The 17,608-nt window shown below is 44.7% G+C and overlaps 2 long non-coding RNA genes across 2 annotated transcripts; one reads left to right on the plus strand and one right to left on the minus strand.

Moving 5' to 3' along the window:
- The first annotated feature begins 2,155 nt into the window (after window positions 1-2,155).
- On the plus strand, window positions 2,156-12,524 carry LOC310754599. Its single transcript, XR_014543910.1, has 3 exons — window positions 2,156-2,848; window positions 2,990-4,199; window positions 12,151-12,524. It is a non-coding gene; the product is annotated as an uncharacterized lncRNA (long non-coding RNA).
- LOC310754583 lies at window positions 7,022-12,154 on the minus strand. The gene is made up of 2 exons (XR_014543890.1): window positions 8,312-12,154; window positions 7,022-7,241 (listed from the first exon to the last, which is right to left on the minus strand). It is a non-coding gene; the product is annotated as an uncharacterized lncRNA (long non-coding RNA).
- Window positions 12,525-17,608: the final 5,084 nt, after the last annotated feature.

Raw genomic sequence — 17,608 nt, forward strand, 5'->3', positions numbered from 1 at the left:
CAAAAGCTGGGCTGGTTTTGCAGCAGACAATAGCCTTGGGCCTCAGCTGTCCCCCTGAGGTTCCTGATGCTTTGAACAAGGCAAGGCCTGGCTCTCCGCAGAGCCAGAATAATTTGTGGTTCCTTCAGACTCTTGGCAGTCTCCTTGGAGTTCTGGGGTCAGTGCAGATCTGGGAAGTAAACAAGGTGGGTGAGGGGCAAATACAGGGCAGCTTTTTTGCGGGGGGTGGGGGGAGTTAGACCTCTGGGCTTTTAACCAGATAGCACATTATGTATTGAAACAATGGATTAAAACATTATTATTATTATTATTACCACCACCACCACTACTACACACAAACACCTTTTTAAAAGGAACTTGAAAATGCCAAACAAAAACTTTTAATCCACAAGGGCCACTATGCAGGCAGAGCATACATACCCTCTAACATTTCTCTGATGAAAATAGGGACGTCCCATTCCATAATGATAATTTTGCTATTTATGCCCTTCACATCTTACTGAGTTGCCCCAGCCACTCTGGGCAGTTTCCAACATATATAAAAACATAATAAAACATTGAACTTTAAAGAAACAAAAAACCTTCCCTATACAGGATTGCCTTCAGACGGCTCAGGAGTCAGATAACTCTATACCCTCCAACATTTCTCCAATGAAAATAGGGACATCCTAAGGAAAAGTGAGACATTCCATGATCAAATTAGGACAGCTTCTTTAAATCAGGGACACCCCTGGAGGGTCTAGCAGAGGTGGGCAGCCTCAGTTCCAGGGGCCAAATGCAACCTTTCAGGCATCTCTGTTTGGCCCTTTGGAATCTTCCTGAGTTACATTCCTCTGCCCACTCCAGCCACACACCCTTTCCCCAGATCATGATGGAAATGCAACAGCAGAGATCATGCCATGTGGAAGTGAAGGGTTAATTCTACTAGGGTTACAAGCAAGAAGCCCAAAGGAAGACAAGTGGAGATTTTGCTGAGCAGCAAACAGCCTGCTGTTTGCTGAGGTAGCACCTGTCCTGATTGGCTGGGTAGTTCTGAGGGAGTTCTCCTGCCCTCTGTATGCTTGGATGAATGTCTCCCTTCTATGTACAAGGGCTGAACTGAGACAGAACCCCTCTGTTTTTTCTCCCCTCGAGTTATACGCTGCTTTTGTTCAGTTTCCTCAGTAAAGTGTTACCAGCATTTCTCTTCTAAGAGGCCATACCCCTTACTGGCTTCACTTCATACCATCCTCAGGCATTTTTTGCCTGGGTGGGATGTGCCCTTCAACTCTGATCACACCTCTTGCTTTCCTGGATGGAAAGAAGAGGCATGATGTAGAAGCTAGCTTTCTGTATAAAGTTTAAACTTACATGTTGCTCTGCCCAATTTAGCCTCTGGCCCTGCCCACTATTGGTATGTGGCCCCCAGAAGGTCACCCAGGAGGGAAGGTGGCCCTCGGGCTGAAAAAAAGCTTCTAGGATCTCAATTGATGTCAGGTGAGGGAAAATTCCTGCTTGAGACTCTCAGTCAGTCGGAGAGGGATATATTGGATTGCATGCACCAGCGGTTTTGGCTGAATGTAAAGTTCCATCTGCATAGCTTATGAGGATGGGATACAGTTCAGTGGTGGTGAGGCTTTAATTAATTTAGTGGCACGTCTGTGCTGCCCAATAGCCAGTCTCCTCTGGGCGAGTTCATAAAACGGAGTTAAAATAAAATAAAACCCTGGAATGCAAGAATATACCCAATAAACCCTAACGTAAAAATATAAAGCAAATTAAAACAGCGGCAGAATAAAGCCAACATTCTTGCAGATCTGTTGTCAACCAGAGATGTAGGGATCTGCCTCTGGGGATGCAGCTGCACCATCCAGTTAAAGCACCAGTAAAGTACATGACTGCCCCCTACAAAGAATCCCAGGAACTGCAGTTTACCCCTCAAGGAGCTACAACGCCCAGCACCCTTAACTAACTACACTTCCCAAGATTCTTTAGAAGAAGCCACAATCCATATAACACACATTGAAAGCCTCTGGCTTGCCCCAAATAATCTTGGGAAATGTAGTCAATTAAGGGTGCTGGGAATTGTAGCTGGGTGAGAGGCATAAACTGCACTCCCCATGATTCTGGGGAGGGGCAGGGGACACAGAAGCTTTCAGTGTGCATTAACTATAGTATAGATGTGACCCAGATCAGAAAATTTCTCCCTCTAACTTACTATTTGGAGAGCCAGTGTGGTGCAGTGGTTATTGTGTTGGAGTAGGTCCAGGACATGGGAGAGACCAGGGTTTGAATCTCCACTTTGAAGCCCACTGGGTGACCTTGGGTCATAGTTACTGCCTCTCAGCCTACCCTACCTCACAGGGTTGTTGTAGGGATTAAATGAGGAGGGGGAGAACCATGTAAGCCACCATGAGCTCCTTGGAGAAAAAGGTGGGATGGAAATGCAGTTCACAAGTGTTGTCTAGTCCAGAGGTGCAGCCTTTCCCAACCCAGGGGCCATACTTAGGAGAAACCTCCTGGGGACTCTTCAGCAGGAGACGTTCCAGTCAAAGTCAGAGGTTTCTGAAACACACCTGTCTATTCAGCATCCAGACAAGGAAGAGGCATAAGCCAAGTTCAAGGACACATTCCAGCCAGGGAAGAGCACTCAAGGAGGTTGTGACATTCAGTGAGCCTGAATGTTGGAAGATTCAGAACAGATAAAAGGAGATACGATGGCCATTTCCAAATATCTCAAGGGCTGTCACATGAAAGTTGGAGCAAACTTTTTTTCTCCTGCTATGGAGGGGAGGACCCAAACCACCGGCATCAAGTTGCAAGAAAGGAGATTTCAACTAAACATCAGGAAGAACTTTATGCTGGTGAGGTAAGGTTACCAGACGTCCCTGTTTTCCGGGTCAGTCCCCGGATTTACAAATCAGTCCCCATACAAAATTCTATCATTCCTATTAAAGTTGAAAAGTGTCCCCAGATTCATTGAAAAAAAATCTAGTAACCTTATAGTAAGAGCTGTTTGACATTGGAAAGGACTCTCTCAGAAAGTGGTGGACTCTTCTTCCTTGGAGGTTTTTAAGCAGAGATTGGATAGCCATCTGTCATTGATGCTTTCATTGACATTCCTGCATTGCAGGGGGTTGAACTAGATGACCCTCAGGGGTCCCTTTCAACTCTACAATTCTATGATTCTATGATTCCGAGTACTTCTGCACGCAGCACAGAGTTAAACTTTGGAACTTGCTACCCTAGGAGGCAACCAGCCCGGATAGCAAATCGGCAGCCAGTGCAGATCTCTGAGCACAGGTGTCATATGCTGATAAGGCCTCACTCCTGTCAGCAATTGTGCTGCAGCATTCTGCACTAACCGCAGCTTCCAGATAAAGTGTGAGGTAAGCCCCACATAGAGTGTGTTGCAGTAATCCAGTCTTGAACCATGCATTAACTACTGTGGCCAGGCTTTCCCAGTCCAGAAATGCAAAGCAAATTTTCTTAAAGCAATGTATTCTGGTGTGTTATTTTCACAATGTATTTTTAAGAATACTATATCCCAGGGTATCCATTTTTGCGCCTTGCCAAAACTGCATTGCAAAACTGGGGTTATGTTTCAGTTTGAGGATCATTGTGGAAAAGTGTGATGAGATAAGCTGGTCTTTAAATTATATTCTGGCCCTCTCCCTGATTTCCTACCTTCGGCATCCACATCTCCTAGATCTTTGTATGTCTGCTCTGAATATCATTGGTGGTTTTTCAACTTGGCAACTCTGCTTTGCAGCTGAGGGTGTTTTTAACACGGGAGAACAGCCCAACCAATCAAGATGGAGATAAAAACAACAGCAGCAACCAAGTCTGATTAATCCAGCACTGGGATTTCTAGGCTTAATCACATTTGAAGCCAGAAAGGGCAGCTGTCGAGTCTGGAATCAGATCAAAGGTTCCTGGTGCCATTCAAATGAGAAGTGCCTTTTTCCTAACAACTGCATTTGACCTTAGCGTTTTGCTTTCATGGGAACCTTCCTCAAACAGGGAAACAGGAAGATGCCTTATACCGAGTCAGACCATTGGTCCATCTAGGTCATTGTTGTCTACACTGACTGGCAGAGGCTATCCAGAGTTTCAAGGCAGGGGACATTCCCAGCTCTGCCTGGAGATAGAACCTGAGGTCTTCTGGATGCCAAGCAGGCACTCTGCCATGGAGCTACAGCCAGTGCCCTAAAAATAAAGTAAGATGCTAGTCCTCATTGTTATGGGAAAAGGGCTGAATTAAACAGGAACAAAATACTCAGTCATACTGAGCCAGGGCAACAGTCCATCTGCACTCAGCTAGCTACCATCCAGTCCAGATGGGGACCCTCCTCAGTCTCAGTGTTGCTCTTACAGTATGCAATAGGGAGAAGGATGGGGATAAAATTAATTGGCTCTGCCTGTCGGTGTTTCTGACGCCCCCTACTGTTGGGCTCCCTGCCTTCCGCCCCACCATTCCCACCACTGGGAGAGATTCTGTGAACGAGATTACATTGGGATAGGCTAAGAGTAGGATTAGGGACGCGGGTGGCACTGTGGTCTAAACCACAGAGCCTAGGGCTTGCTGATCGGAAGGTCAGCAGTTCGAATCCCCGCGATTTGGGTGAGCTCCCATTGTTTGGTCCCAGCTCCTGCCCACCTAGCAGTTCGAAAACACGTCAAAGTGCAAGTAGATAAATAGGTACTGCTCTGGCGGGAAGGTAAACGGCGTTTCCGTGTGCTGCTCTGGTTTGCCAGAAGTGGCTTAGTCATGCTGGCCACATGACCCGGAAGCTGTACGCCGGCTCCCTTGGCCAGTAAAGTGAGATGAGAGTCGGTCACAACTGGACCTAAGGTCCCTTTACCTATAAGAGTAGGATTAAGTGTGCAGCAGGAAACAGAATCCCACGTTACATGAAGCTCACTGGATGTGGCCTTGGACCAGTCAGTGCCTCTCATGCTAAGCTACCTCACAGGGTTGTTGTGGGGGGTTAAATGGTGAGGAGGATCATGAACACCACCTTGAGTGCCATTGAGAGAAGAGATGGGATAAAAATGCAATCAATCAAAACAAATCAAACCCTGAGATCTGGCGAGCACAGCTGCTGACCAGGGTTGTAAGCATTTTGTACCTGATCCTGTTTGTTAGAACTGATGGGAGTCCACCTTCCTCTGGGTTGCCACAGGCTCCCCATCCCTGCCATAAGACTTGTCCGTTTCAGCTGAGTTTTAACAGCAGAAACTAAGGAAGCATAAGATGGTTTTAATTTGTCAAGAGGATGCGGCCCTTTATATCTGAATTTGCTATTTTTACAGCGTTGTTTATCTGAAGCCTCAACCTGCCTCACACCCTCAGGACAGCAGCAGCCTCGAAAACTAGGCCCTGGATGTCAGATTAATTGAATTTTGTTAAATCGGATCAGTTTTCTAAACGGGATGCTGTAGGATTAATTAGGCAAACGAAGGGAGCTAAGTAAGTTTTAATTTGACTCGCTGACAAAACAATTGAACGATCAAATGCCAACGACAGACCTAATGGGCACACAAGATTAATTAATCGGACTTGGCATTGTGAAAAGGGGACTCTGTACAGCCACGCATTTTCCACAACATCACTGGGCTGTGGTTGTATTTGTGGCAGGAGAAAGGCGTGTTGGCAGGGGTGCCACACACCCAATGGGACCGCTGGGGTGGCAGACAGGAGGGCCATAAGTGGGAAGTGCCAGACCCAGTGACAGACAGAACCAGCCACAGGTTGGTTTTTTAAAAAGAAGGCATGCAGGTAGGGATTTGCTGAGGGCAGGTCAAGGTTGGTGGGGCAGTGCTGCGTTTGCCCTAATGGACTAATCTCCACAGGGTGTGTTGCAGAAATTTATGTTGGACTCCCATTATCCCTGATCACTGGCCATGCCAGCTGGGGCTAATGGGAGCCACAGTCTGGCAACATCTGGAGGGCTGCACATTAAATAGATCTGTGTTCAGATCCTTGCATTTGCCATGGCATTTGTTTGGGTAACCTTTGCTTTGCACAAGACCCACTTGTAAGAAACACAAAATCCCCCTGTTCCGTTCTCCTCAAATTATACACTGCTTTTGTTGGGTTTGCTCAGTAGAGGGATATCAGGGTGCCTACTGTACAGAGGTAAAATGTGTGTGAGTTGCTACACCCAATTTTACCCCTTCTCCCACTGGCACAAGATGCTCAGAAGATTGTCCAAAAGGGAATGAAACCCTCAGGCTAGAAAAATGTTCCCCACCAGCCCTGGAAATCTGCTAGATTTAACCTCTGGCCCTCTTGCTGTGCCTTAAAGCAGCAACCTGTGATGCACAGAAATCCACCTGGATAAGTCTGTCCCGTCCCGTCCCCCCCATTACTTTATCTAAGTGCTTTGACAAACAAAACCTGGCTAGGTTTCATCATTTTCAGAGTCTGGTTTAAAGGTGCAGGAGCAGAGCTGCTACAAGAAGTTGGCAACCCTAGCCATTGCCTCCCTAGCTATACTCCAAGGGAAAATGAGTTTCCTTAAGGACTAAAGGCAGGTTCTAGAGAAAGAAAGTAGCTGGTTTCCGTTCTCCTCCCACCCCCACCCTGCAGTTGGGAATTGACTTGAGCCTTTAAAATCTGTAGGCTTTGAATCAACTTTAAAGCTGTTTTCTCCCCTCATTGCCTCTCTATGCTGTGGGGAAAATGTCCCTGTTGAGTTTCTGCCTCTTGTGCAGCACTTAAAGGCATAGAATATGATTTAGGAAAGTAGGAACTGTATAGCATAGGCCCCTTGAGGCCATATTTGGTTTTGTTTTTTGTTTTTCCCCCTCCACAGAGCAGGCGATAAAACAAGTGAATTTGTACTTTGACTACAAATATTTATAGTCATTCAGTTCTTAAGACTTTGAGTTTGTTTCAGACTTTGTCAAGCTTAGATTAGACCCATGATTTCCTCTACGCTTGACTTATTCCAGAGACAAACCTATAGATATTTCCATGTGTGCACAGTTCATTCAGAGTTGTACTGCACTGTGGGTTTTGTAGTGATGCAGGGCATTCCTAAATATTTTTATTTGGCTGCTGTAAGGCTGCAGAATTAACTACATCCACCAGCAATGTGGCAAAACACATTCTTACAATAGATCTAGGTTGAAATTTATCAGACATTTTTTCTGGTGTGTGTGTGAAAATTTGATCTTCTTCTTCTTCTTCTTCTTCTTCTTCTTCTTCTTCTTCTTCTTCTTCTTCTTCTTCTTCTTCTTCTTCTTTTGCATTCCTAGAAAAAGGAGGCCACTTTTTTGGATTGTCTCTGAATATTTTCTACCAACAACAAAAAAACAAAAACCCAAATCCTTGGGGGGAGAAGCAGCTGCTTCATGGTAAGCCCATACTTCAGAAAATGCTGAAGAATTTCTCCTTCGCCTGGAGAAGCTCAGGGAAATGATACCAACCCTACTGCATGGCCAATTTTGTCTGCCAACAAATGTGGAATTTTAAGAGGTCATTTGAGCTTGGCACTTGTTTACGGCCATAAAATGGCCTGCTATTGCACTGCATCATGGATTCTGAGTCTTAATGCTCAGAGAGCCATATTTATTAGTTTACTTACCAAAATTTATATACCGCTTGATTGTAAAAATAAATAAATATCCAAAACCTCAAAGCAATTTAAAGCAAGAAAAAAATTACAGCCATACTTTAAAACATAGAAAAGTTAAAATATTAAAACAGATTAAAATTACCTCAATTTCCTAAGCATCTGGGCAGGCTTGTCTAAGCAAGAATGCTTTTAGCAGGCACCGAAAAGAGGGCAGTGACAACACCTGCTTGATCTCAATAGGCAGGGAGTTCCAAAGTGTAGGCATCACTACACTAAATGATCAAGTTCTTACAAATGTGGGGTGGGTGTATGTGGCCAGTTCGGTAGTGCCAATTCTACCAATTGAAGCAGCTTAGTGGGCCCATGTTGGGTAAGGAGATTTCGTAGGTAAGCTGGTCTCAAGCTGTTAAGGACACCTTGTTAAGGTCACAAGTTAATAGCAACACCTTGAACTTGGTCAGGTAGCAAATGGGCAACCAGGTGTTAGATGCTGGCAGTGTTGGGATTCCTTTAGTGATTTAGTTGAAGAATAAAATAATAATTCCCTGGATGCCTAAATCCAGGTGTGGGGCAAGTACTATTTGGTAAGAAATTTAAAATCACAAAACATGCAGCAAAGTAAAGCATGGCTGTAGTTAAATATCCCCTTCTTAAGTTTCTTCCAAAGTTCCCCACTTCCCCTTTGCATATGTTTGGTAAGTCTAGTAAGAGATCGTATGTTTGTAAGTTTAAAATGGTTTACTTACAAATATTTCAAAGCTCAGGTTCATGTGCTTTTCCATACAGCGGGAAGGGGGGAAAGGCAGTACAACTTAGGAAACATTTACCAGTTTTTGAATATATCTTCTTATGAAGGGCTGCATCTCACCGGCAAAGTATCTGCAATGCATGTAGAAGGTTCAGTAACTTTTCCTTATTGGGTGGGAAAGGAATTCATAGAATCATAGAATCACACAATTGTAGAGTTGGAAGGGATCCTAAAGGGTCATCTAGTCCAACCCCTGCAGTGCAGGAATCCAACCTCTGATTAAAATTGTCCAAGGAAGGAGAGTCTACCACCTTCTGAGGAAGTCCGTTCCACTGTCGAGCAGCTCTTACTCTCATAAAGGTCTTCCTGATGTTCAGCCAGAATCTCCTTCCTTGTCATTTGAAATACCACTGGTTAGGGTCCTGCCCTCTGGAACAGCAGAAAACAAGCTTGTTCTATCTCCCATGTGACAACCATCCCTTTAGGTACAGTCATACCTCGGGTTACAGACACTTCAGGTTGTGTTTTTTCGGGTTGTGGAGCGCCGAAACCCGGAAGCACCAGAATGGATTACTTCTGGGTTTCGACAGTCACGCATGTGCAGAAGTGTTAAATTGCACTTTGCGCATGCCCAGTTGCGCCAAATCGCAACCCACAAGTGCGCAGACACACCGCTGCGGGTTGTGGACACTGCGGGGTGCAAACGTGCATCCCGCACAGATCACATTCGCAACCCGAGTGTCCACTGTATTTGAAGACGACTATCATATAACCTCTCAGTCTCCTCTTATCAGGGTTTAACATACCCACCTCCCTCAACCGTTCCTCATAAGGCCTGGTTTCCAGACCCTTAAGCATCTTGGTCACCTTCCAGAGGAAGTCAAGCATTCCAAAATCTTCCACAGTTCAAACTATAGTCTGTCAGGCCACAGTCAATAGAAGCGATAAAAGTTGTTTAGATTGAACATCTTTGTTTGGCCCATGGCACAATGATGATAAAAACAGTTGCTCCAGCTCCTAGATCACTTTGGTCACCCTTTTCTGAACTTTCTCCAGTCGTACAGCATTTCAGGATGGGAATTCTCCAGAGGTGTGTGTGTGTGTGTGTGTGTGTGTGTGTGTGTAGGATTGTTATGTTTGAAGAACAGAAAAAGTAGTCTTCTTTTTGTTGTCGGATGCTTATTTAAATGCACAGAGAGCCTGCCGCTGTTTGTTCCCTTCCCTAATCCCATCTCGGATGCCACCAGGAGGATGTTCAAAGGACGCACTCAGAATTGCAAAGGATGCGCTCTTTGGGAAGGGAGAATTAAAGTAGGGAAGAAAGCTGAACATCCCCTAGGGATCGGTTTGTGCCCTCAGGTGCTGTACTAATATTGAGGGGAGTGTTGAGGGGAGAAGGAAGATTGATAGTATGTGGAGCAGGGTGGGTGGGGAGACGAGGCTTATCCTGCCCAATATGCTGTTGATGGAAGAACAAGGACTGTGCCCTGCAGCTGTGGTTTTAAAATTAAATTACAGAAGAAAAGCAACTTAGAGCAGATGAATACCTGGTGGGACAGAGGGAGGGAGAGCCTGTGAGTGAGGATCCTGTCAGTGGCTGTCAGTCTCTCTGGGTCTCAAGGAACACACACCTCATTTTAACAAGCTAGTCACTGGCTTATAGAATTGTAGAGTTTGAAGGGAACCCCAAGGGTCATCCAGCCCAACCCCCTCTGCAATGCAGGAATCACAGCTAAAGAAGCTGCTGCCAGTAGGTGTACACAACGCTGAGCTAGATGTAGCAGTGTTCTGACTCAGTACAAGGCAGCTTCCTATCTTCCCATGAATGGGCTGCAACTCACTGGTAGAGCACCTGCAGTGTATGGGTTTAATCCCCAGTAGCATCTCCAGCTTAGGCAAAGAGCTCTGCCTGAAAACCCTGGAGAGCTGCTGCCAGTCAGTGTCAACAGTACTGAGCTAGATGGGCCATCAGTCTGACTCAGTCTATTATTATTATTATTATTATTATTATTATTATTATTATTATTATTATTTCATAAAATTGATATACCACCTGATTGTAATATAAAAAGAAACCTCAAAGCAGTTGACACACAAAAAAGAATACAGTAAAACAATAAAAATTATCAGTTGGGGGAAAGCTATTTAAAACCTGCGGGGGGGGGGGATTAAAATAAGCTAAAACCACATTGAAACACATGTCAGAATTCTGTAGGTTTGGATAGGTTTGCCCGAACAGAAAATATTTATAGCAGGCAGCAAAGGTACCCCCCTGAGGTCAATAGGCAGGGAGTTTCAAAGTGTCACACTAAAAGATTAATAGGTGTGTGTGTGTCCTTATGTTTCGATCAGCGAAATATCACTTGGGAACCAAATATCTGTGGGTCCCAATAAGGGCTGGATGAGGTGTTAAAACTGAGGAATCCCGAGCGATTGGCTAGGTAGCTTGAGGGGAGATCTTTGCCACCTCCCAAAAGGAGTCATTTCTTCATGCTGAAGGATTCCGCCTCCCCCCCCCCCCCCACACACAACTTGCTCCTTCAAAAGCCAGGCTTACGCTCTTCGCTGGCTGAGGCTCCAGGCTTTGAACTGAGCGGGGGGGGGGGGAGATGAGATGAGATGAGAGAAAGGAGGGATTTTGTGCTCTTCCACACCCCTCGCCTCCTCGTGCCTCCGTCACTTGCATTGTCAAGTCTGATCAGAGGGAGGATCAGTCGTCCCCGACTCTTCCTCTCTCTCCAGATTTAATTAACGGTCCTTTCATCTCTACCCTGAAGGAATCTGCTATCTTCTGTCTCCTTAATTAACGTTCATTAAGCAAATCAGAAGAACGTTTTCTCCTCACAGCCTGGAAGGTTCTTAGACCGCTTGCCAGGCACCATGTTTGCATGCGCCCCCCCCCCCAACGGGAGGAGAAGGCACGGTGAGGTCATGAGAGGGGGCGCAAGATGGAAGTGGGAGACCCTATGCAGAACCTGAATTTGTTCCTTTGTCTCAGCTGCTGAAGCCCTATTAACTATTATTATTAAAGATAATGGGACTAATGTGGCTTGCAGATAAAAACACAAAGCACAGATAAAATACAAAGAACTAAAAACAAATAAAAGATAACCATGAAGAAGTAATTAAACTATAATATAATTGAAGCAATATAAAAAATAAACCTATTGAAATACAAATATAGACAGCGCAGCACTACTAAAAGCCCTTTCCTTCAAAAGTCAGCCAGTTCCCATAGGCCTGTTGGAACAAGAGAGTCTTCACCTGCTGGCAGAGGGACAACAAAGGAGGGAGCCAGTCTGGCCTCACTAGGAAGGGAATTCCAGTCTGGGGGCAGCCACCGAGAAGGCCCTGTCGTGCATCCCCATCAAGCCTGCCTGTGAGGGTGGCGGGACTGAGAGTAGCGCCTCCCTTGAAGATCTCTGAAGAGTCAGGGCAGGTTAGTATGGGAGAATGCAGTCCTTCAGATAGCCTGGGCCTAAGCTATATAGAGATGTATAGGTCATAACAAGGGTCACTAAGAACAATATGGGTGCCCACCATGACCTGTATGAGAAGGTAAGACAAGCCCTGCTGGATCAAGCCAAATGTCTGTCATGGTGCAGCATGCTGTTCTCACAGTGGCCAACCAGAGGCCAGGGCTCAGGAGAGGGGTGTGCATCTTACCACTGCCTGGGATCAAAATGGGGGCTGGGAGCCAAAAGAGGGGAGCCAGAAATTTCCTGGGACCTCAGAAGACCTTTGCAGATATTATGTGAAGACTAGCTTTTACATTTTGTGTAAGCCTATATAAAACACTATGACATTTCTTCCCCCACCCACTTCCTGTCCTGCCAGCATGGCCCTGCCCACTTCTCCCAGGCAATCCAGAGAGGCAGCACTGAAATCCCAGTGAAAGATAGTATGAGTGGGCAAGGCAAGAAGGCGGGCTTGCTTTGCCTCCCCTGCGGGATACATGCTCCGCCTACTGAAGGGACTGCCATCTGCAGGTGGAGGGCAGCAGGGGTTGGTCCCAACCTGACAGCAGCCTGACTTCAAGCAGAAGAGGGCAAAGCAGCTCATGGTCACTATTATCATCATGAACAGATGAAGAACTGACTACATCTGGTAAAATCATCTTTTCCAAACAACTGTCCCAAGAATCAGGAGATGGTTAACATTTGCATTGATTCAAATTATAATTGTAAAAGTATAATAAAAGCAAAAAGCAAACAAACAACACGTATTTCATAGTGCTCTGCTTCAGTGGCGTAGCGTGGGTTGTCAGCACCCGGGGCAAGGCAAGTAATTTGCGCCCCCTAACCCGTGGATTTGCGCCCCCTAACCCATGGATTTGCCCTAACCCCAGATGTTGCGCCCGGTGCGGCCGGCCCCCCCTGCACCCCCCACGCTACGCCACTGCTCTGCTTTATCAATTCTAGGAATAGAAGACTGGGTAATGATTCATCTGTGCATTTTAATTTGGGGGTTTTCTGACAAAAGGTGTTGTTGATTTGGAATTATTGGTTAACCTGGGAAACAGCTCAGATATGAGGAACAAGGAATTGCAAAGTCTTTTTACTGCTGAGCACAACTTAAGTTATTTCAGCCAGCTGGCAACAAGCTGCATAGTTTGCAGGGGAGCTCTTGCTGGATTGTTAGTGTTTTGATCAAGCAAGCACATTCGGTGCTGCAATTTTTACTTGCATTTATAATATTGCATACAAATAAAACTGAATGACAGAAAGAATGGTGAAGCCTGGAGAACATTTTTAAGGTTGAGCGAAGGAAGATCAGTTATAGCATGCCGTATTTTACTGCAGAGGAAAGGAGCAGCTTTAGATATACTCCCATCCCAACAGCATCATTGCAAAAACATCCCCTTTATTTTTTTCCTCGTATAAATAAAGTGCCGTTGGAAACAGTGGACAAAAAAACCTCTCATGATTTTCCACTCCTGGTTTAGGAACAAATTGTTAGGTAGTTGGCTCTTCTAAAATTAGAAGTATTAAACATATTTGAATTTACACAGGAAATCTTCCACTACTGTACCCTTACATACTGTACATACAAATGCATGTGGAAGATGAGAGGCATAATCATAATGTAGGCAATGGCATTGGATATATCAGAACTAAGTTTCCATCTCTAAAGGGAATAGACACATCCCTTTGCCTAAAATATTCCCAAAAGCAGAGCCATAACTACAAGGGGGCTAGTCAGGTTTCTTGCCCCAGGTGAAGCTTCCAGAGAGGTTCCGTTGAAGCTCCAGGTCTCTCTCTCTCTCTCTCTCTCTCTCTCTCTCTCTCTCTCTCTCTCTCTCTGTGTGTGTGTGTGTGTGTGTACAAATGCACATTGGAGGGGTGCCAACCTGGGTCTTTGACCTAGGCAAAATAAAGCCTAGTTTTGACCGTACCAAAAAAACCCCACAGCCAAGTTTTCCCAGAAAGCATACTGAAATGTCAAAGCACCAATGGAGAGTTGCATGTAAGAGAGTGGCTTCTCTGTAGTCAACAGAAACAAGACAGTCAAGATTAGCTCTCCTGCGTCAGCACTGCATCTGCACCGGTATCTGTTGAAAGCTGGGATTCTAATGAGAAGTGGCAGAAACTTTCCTACAGGATCCCAGAACATGAAAAAGCCGCAGCAAATGTTACCTAGTTTGGCGAGAACTAGGAAGGTGCCTGCTCTCTGGGACAGGAGCTGATGTCATCTTAGAAGCGCCGATCAAAGCTGGAGCTTTGAAGTGATACAACTTTTTAAAGGGCATCATCAATGTTGTAAACTTCTTGGAAGAATGTGGTCTAGCATTTACTGGTTCATTCCATCAAATTGGTGATTCATCCAATGGAAACTTTTTAAAACTTGTGGAACTGTTCTCCAGGTGGGGCCCCATCCTTCAGGAACATGTGCTAAGTGTAGAGGAGTCACAGAAAAGGAGTGAGAGGCTTCAAGTTCATTATTTGTCCCCTGACTCACAAAATGTATTTATTGCAGAATGCTCAAATCATGTGAAACAACACATTTTGCTTGAGTGACAATCTGTAAAGTACTTTGCAGTAATAGTAAATCCACATCAGATTCTTTCCGTATTGAACAAACAACATTTATTTTGAGATGTGTACTTTTAAAAGAAACACAAAATGAGATTCAAGAAAGATTTCTCAAGTTTGCAGATAGTAGCAGTGAAAGAAGGAATCAAATTGCTCAGTTGTGCAGGGATGTGAATAGTTTTATTAGTTATTATATTTCCTTCCTCATGTTTGTGAGTTCAGTAGAGTGCATCCCTTTGCAGCTTAAAAGAGAAACTTAGGCTAGTTTTAGCTTTTTAAATTTAAGTAATCCAGGATGCTTCAAGGCAGTTTGGATTCTCCAGGTATTTTCCCCTTTAAAACAACAATTACAGTAACTGTAATCAGTAAAAATAACATTTACTCACTCAGAGTTTCTGTTGCAGAATGACAAATACAGCGACTTTGTTCAGGCAGGCTTAAAATTGTAATTCAGTTACAAAGTCATGCTTTAGTGTAGTTTAAGATGGTGTCTGAGCAGACATTCTCACATTTCTGGCTTGATAATGAAGATGAAGAGTAAGAGAAGAAAGAAGATGTGCCCAAGCAGGTGGGACAATATATGTGTCTTGGGCACAGTGGGAGTGTCTCTCACAGGGTTTTCTCTAGGAAACTTACAGGATAACTATGAGAGCTTCAGTTCCCAACATGTGCCAAATCGTTGGTTTGACTGCATTTTAAATATCCCACAAGTTGATAACTGATACATTGAAAGAACATGCTATTCCTCTCAGTGACCATATTGCTCAAGATTTCAATAATGGGGCAAATAGGGCCAGAAAACACAACAGCGCACATGCAAAAATGGAAAGAAAAAAAAGCTCAACAGCCATTTTTTCACCTTGTGGGAGTCACACACTCAACACATATTGAAATGATGGTGCTGAATGCATACCTGAGGCAATCACTTTTTCAAAACAATTAAAACTGTGCAACACCACTTCCCTTCCTAAGCAGTGGGAATTAATACAAAACGGTATTGGTTGTTCTCTTCGTGGTATAATAAAACTCCAAAAGTCCGAAACAAGATGGCCAGATTGTACTGGATGTGTAAAACCTTTTGCAGCTCACTTGCCTGGCATTAAATTAGCACTGGAAGACCTCCTAGAACCAAATTTGACAGCCAAAACAAGCCATGAAATCCACGGAGTTTTATTATATGTGACATCTATTGTCTGTATGTTGATGTCAGCTGTGTGGTACAAAATATTAGCTGGCATAGATATTTGCAACAAGGTCATTCAAGCTAGAGATGCCACACTGGATGTTGAAGTAGCAAATGTAGAAACTCTCCTCACAGAGCTGACAAAACTTGGAAGCAACTGGAAATGCAAGTGGAATGAAGCCAGATCAGTTGTGTCAAACCTAAATATAGAAATAAAACTCTTCCCGTAGATGTAATGGAGTTCGGTGCAAGAGGGCAAGGTCACATGATGACAGCACACCTGATGCTAACTTGGAAGAAATGAATGGCACGGATTATGCTCCAGAAGAGGCCTACTTCAGAAAGTGTATGTTTTACGTTTTGGTAAACAATGGTCTAGCAGAATGCGATGCTGTTAAACAGTTGGCAGGGGGAAAAATTGATTTCGTCTGGAAATATCTCACCATGTCTGAAAGTGATGTGGGGGGGGGGGAGCTTTGTCTTTATCAGAGCGATATCCTGCTGACCTTAATGCTGATGATTTTGGGAAAGAAATGCAACATTTATTCTCAGTACATAAACAAATTTTGTAAATGCACAGTTAAAGCCAATAGAACTTGGTGACCTGTTTCCAAGTATTTGTGCTAGCTTAAAAGGTAAAGGTACCCCTTACCATTAGTCCAGTTACAGATGACTCTGGGGTTGTGTGCTCATCTCGCTCTATAGGCCAAAGGGAGTCGGCTTTTGTCCACAGACAGCTTCCAGGTCATGTGGCCAGCATGACTAAGCCGCTTCTGGCGAACCAGAGCAGTGCATGGAAATGCCCTTTGCCTTCCCACTGGAGCGGTACCTATTTATCTACTTGCACTTTGATGTGCTTTCGAACTGCTAGGTCGGCAGGAGCAGGGACCGAACAACAGGAGCTCACCCCGTCTTGGGGATTTGAACTGCCGACCTGATCGGCAAGCCCTAGGCTCTGTGGTTTAGACCACAGTGCCACCTGCATCCCTTTGTGCTATCTTAAGAATACTATTAATAATTCCAGCAACAGTTGCTTCTGGCAGAGGTGGATTTAAGGCAATACAACTGGTCCCATCCGTCCCCCCCAGCTCTGTGCCAAGAGGGCGTCTTCCCAGCTCCTTCCCAAAGCCTTATTATTATTATTATTATTATTATTATTATTAAAGATTTTCTTGGTTTACAAAATTATATGCTTTGTCTCTTTTTACAGGTTGTACAGTCTTTCTTACAAATCAGTTACATTAGTTGTAAGACATTAGTGTTGAGTACAGTATAAGGTTGGGGAAGAAGAGGGGGGAGAGGAGGGGTGGTGAGGCTTATATTCTTTTGTATAGTGTACATGTCGGATTTTGTGTCAGTGTCAACTGGGTAGGTTCTCTTTCTGTTTATTTATTGCATTTCTTGGTCGTGAGAGGTATTGGAGGTTAGGGTGTGGCTGGTTGTCTGCAGTGCTTGCATTTGTGAGGGGGAGAGGGCTTGTTGAGTCAGGCAAGCCAGATTGATTTGTATGCTGTCGGTGGACTCTTGTTGTTGTCTTGTTGGGCTGTGTATGTGATAAAGGGGAACCATACTGGGTTCTCTAAGTCTATTTAGTGCTTGCCCAGCATTGATAAGGAGCTGGGAGGGCTCTGGGACCCTGCCAGAGCCTCACACCTCCTTCCCCAAGCCCAGTGCCTCAATTAGCCAGCTTTGGGAAGGCAGCTTTGGGCCGGGAGTGGGGGAGGGCATTGTTTAGGCTAGAGACAAGTTTGGGGTAAATTCATTCATCCCTGTCATAGGTGATCTTGAAACCAACCTAGACAGAAGAGCAACAATATATATGAGTGTATACCTTTTGCTGCCCATCTGTCAGGCTTCCACAGGTACACCTGGTCCAGCCCTGTCTCTACCTAGCTACAGGATCAGTTACAGATAGGTAGCCATGTTGGTCTGCCATAGTCAAAACAAAAAAAAAAAAAATTTCCTTCCAGTAGCACCTTAAAGACCAAATAAGTTAGTTCTTGGTATGAGCTTTCGTGTGCATGCACACTTCTTCAGATACACTGAAACAGAAGTTGCCAGATCCTTCTATATAGTGAGA

This window comes from Podarcis filfolensis (genome assembly GCF_964270895.1).
Source record: "Podarcis filfolensis genome assembly, chromosome: Z".
Classification (NCBI taxonomy): domain Eukaryota; kingdom Metazoa; phylum Chordata; class Lepidosauria; order Squamata; family Lacertidae; genus Podarcis; species Podarcis filfolensis.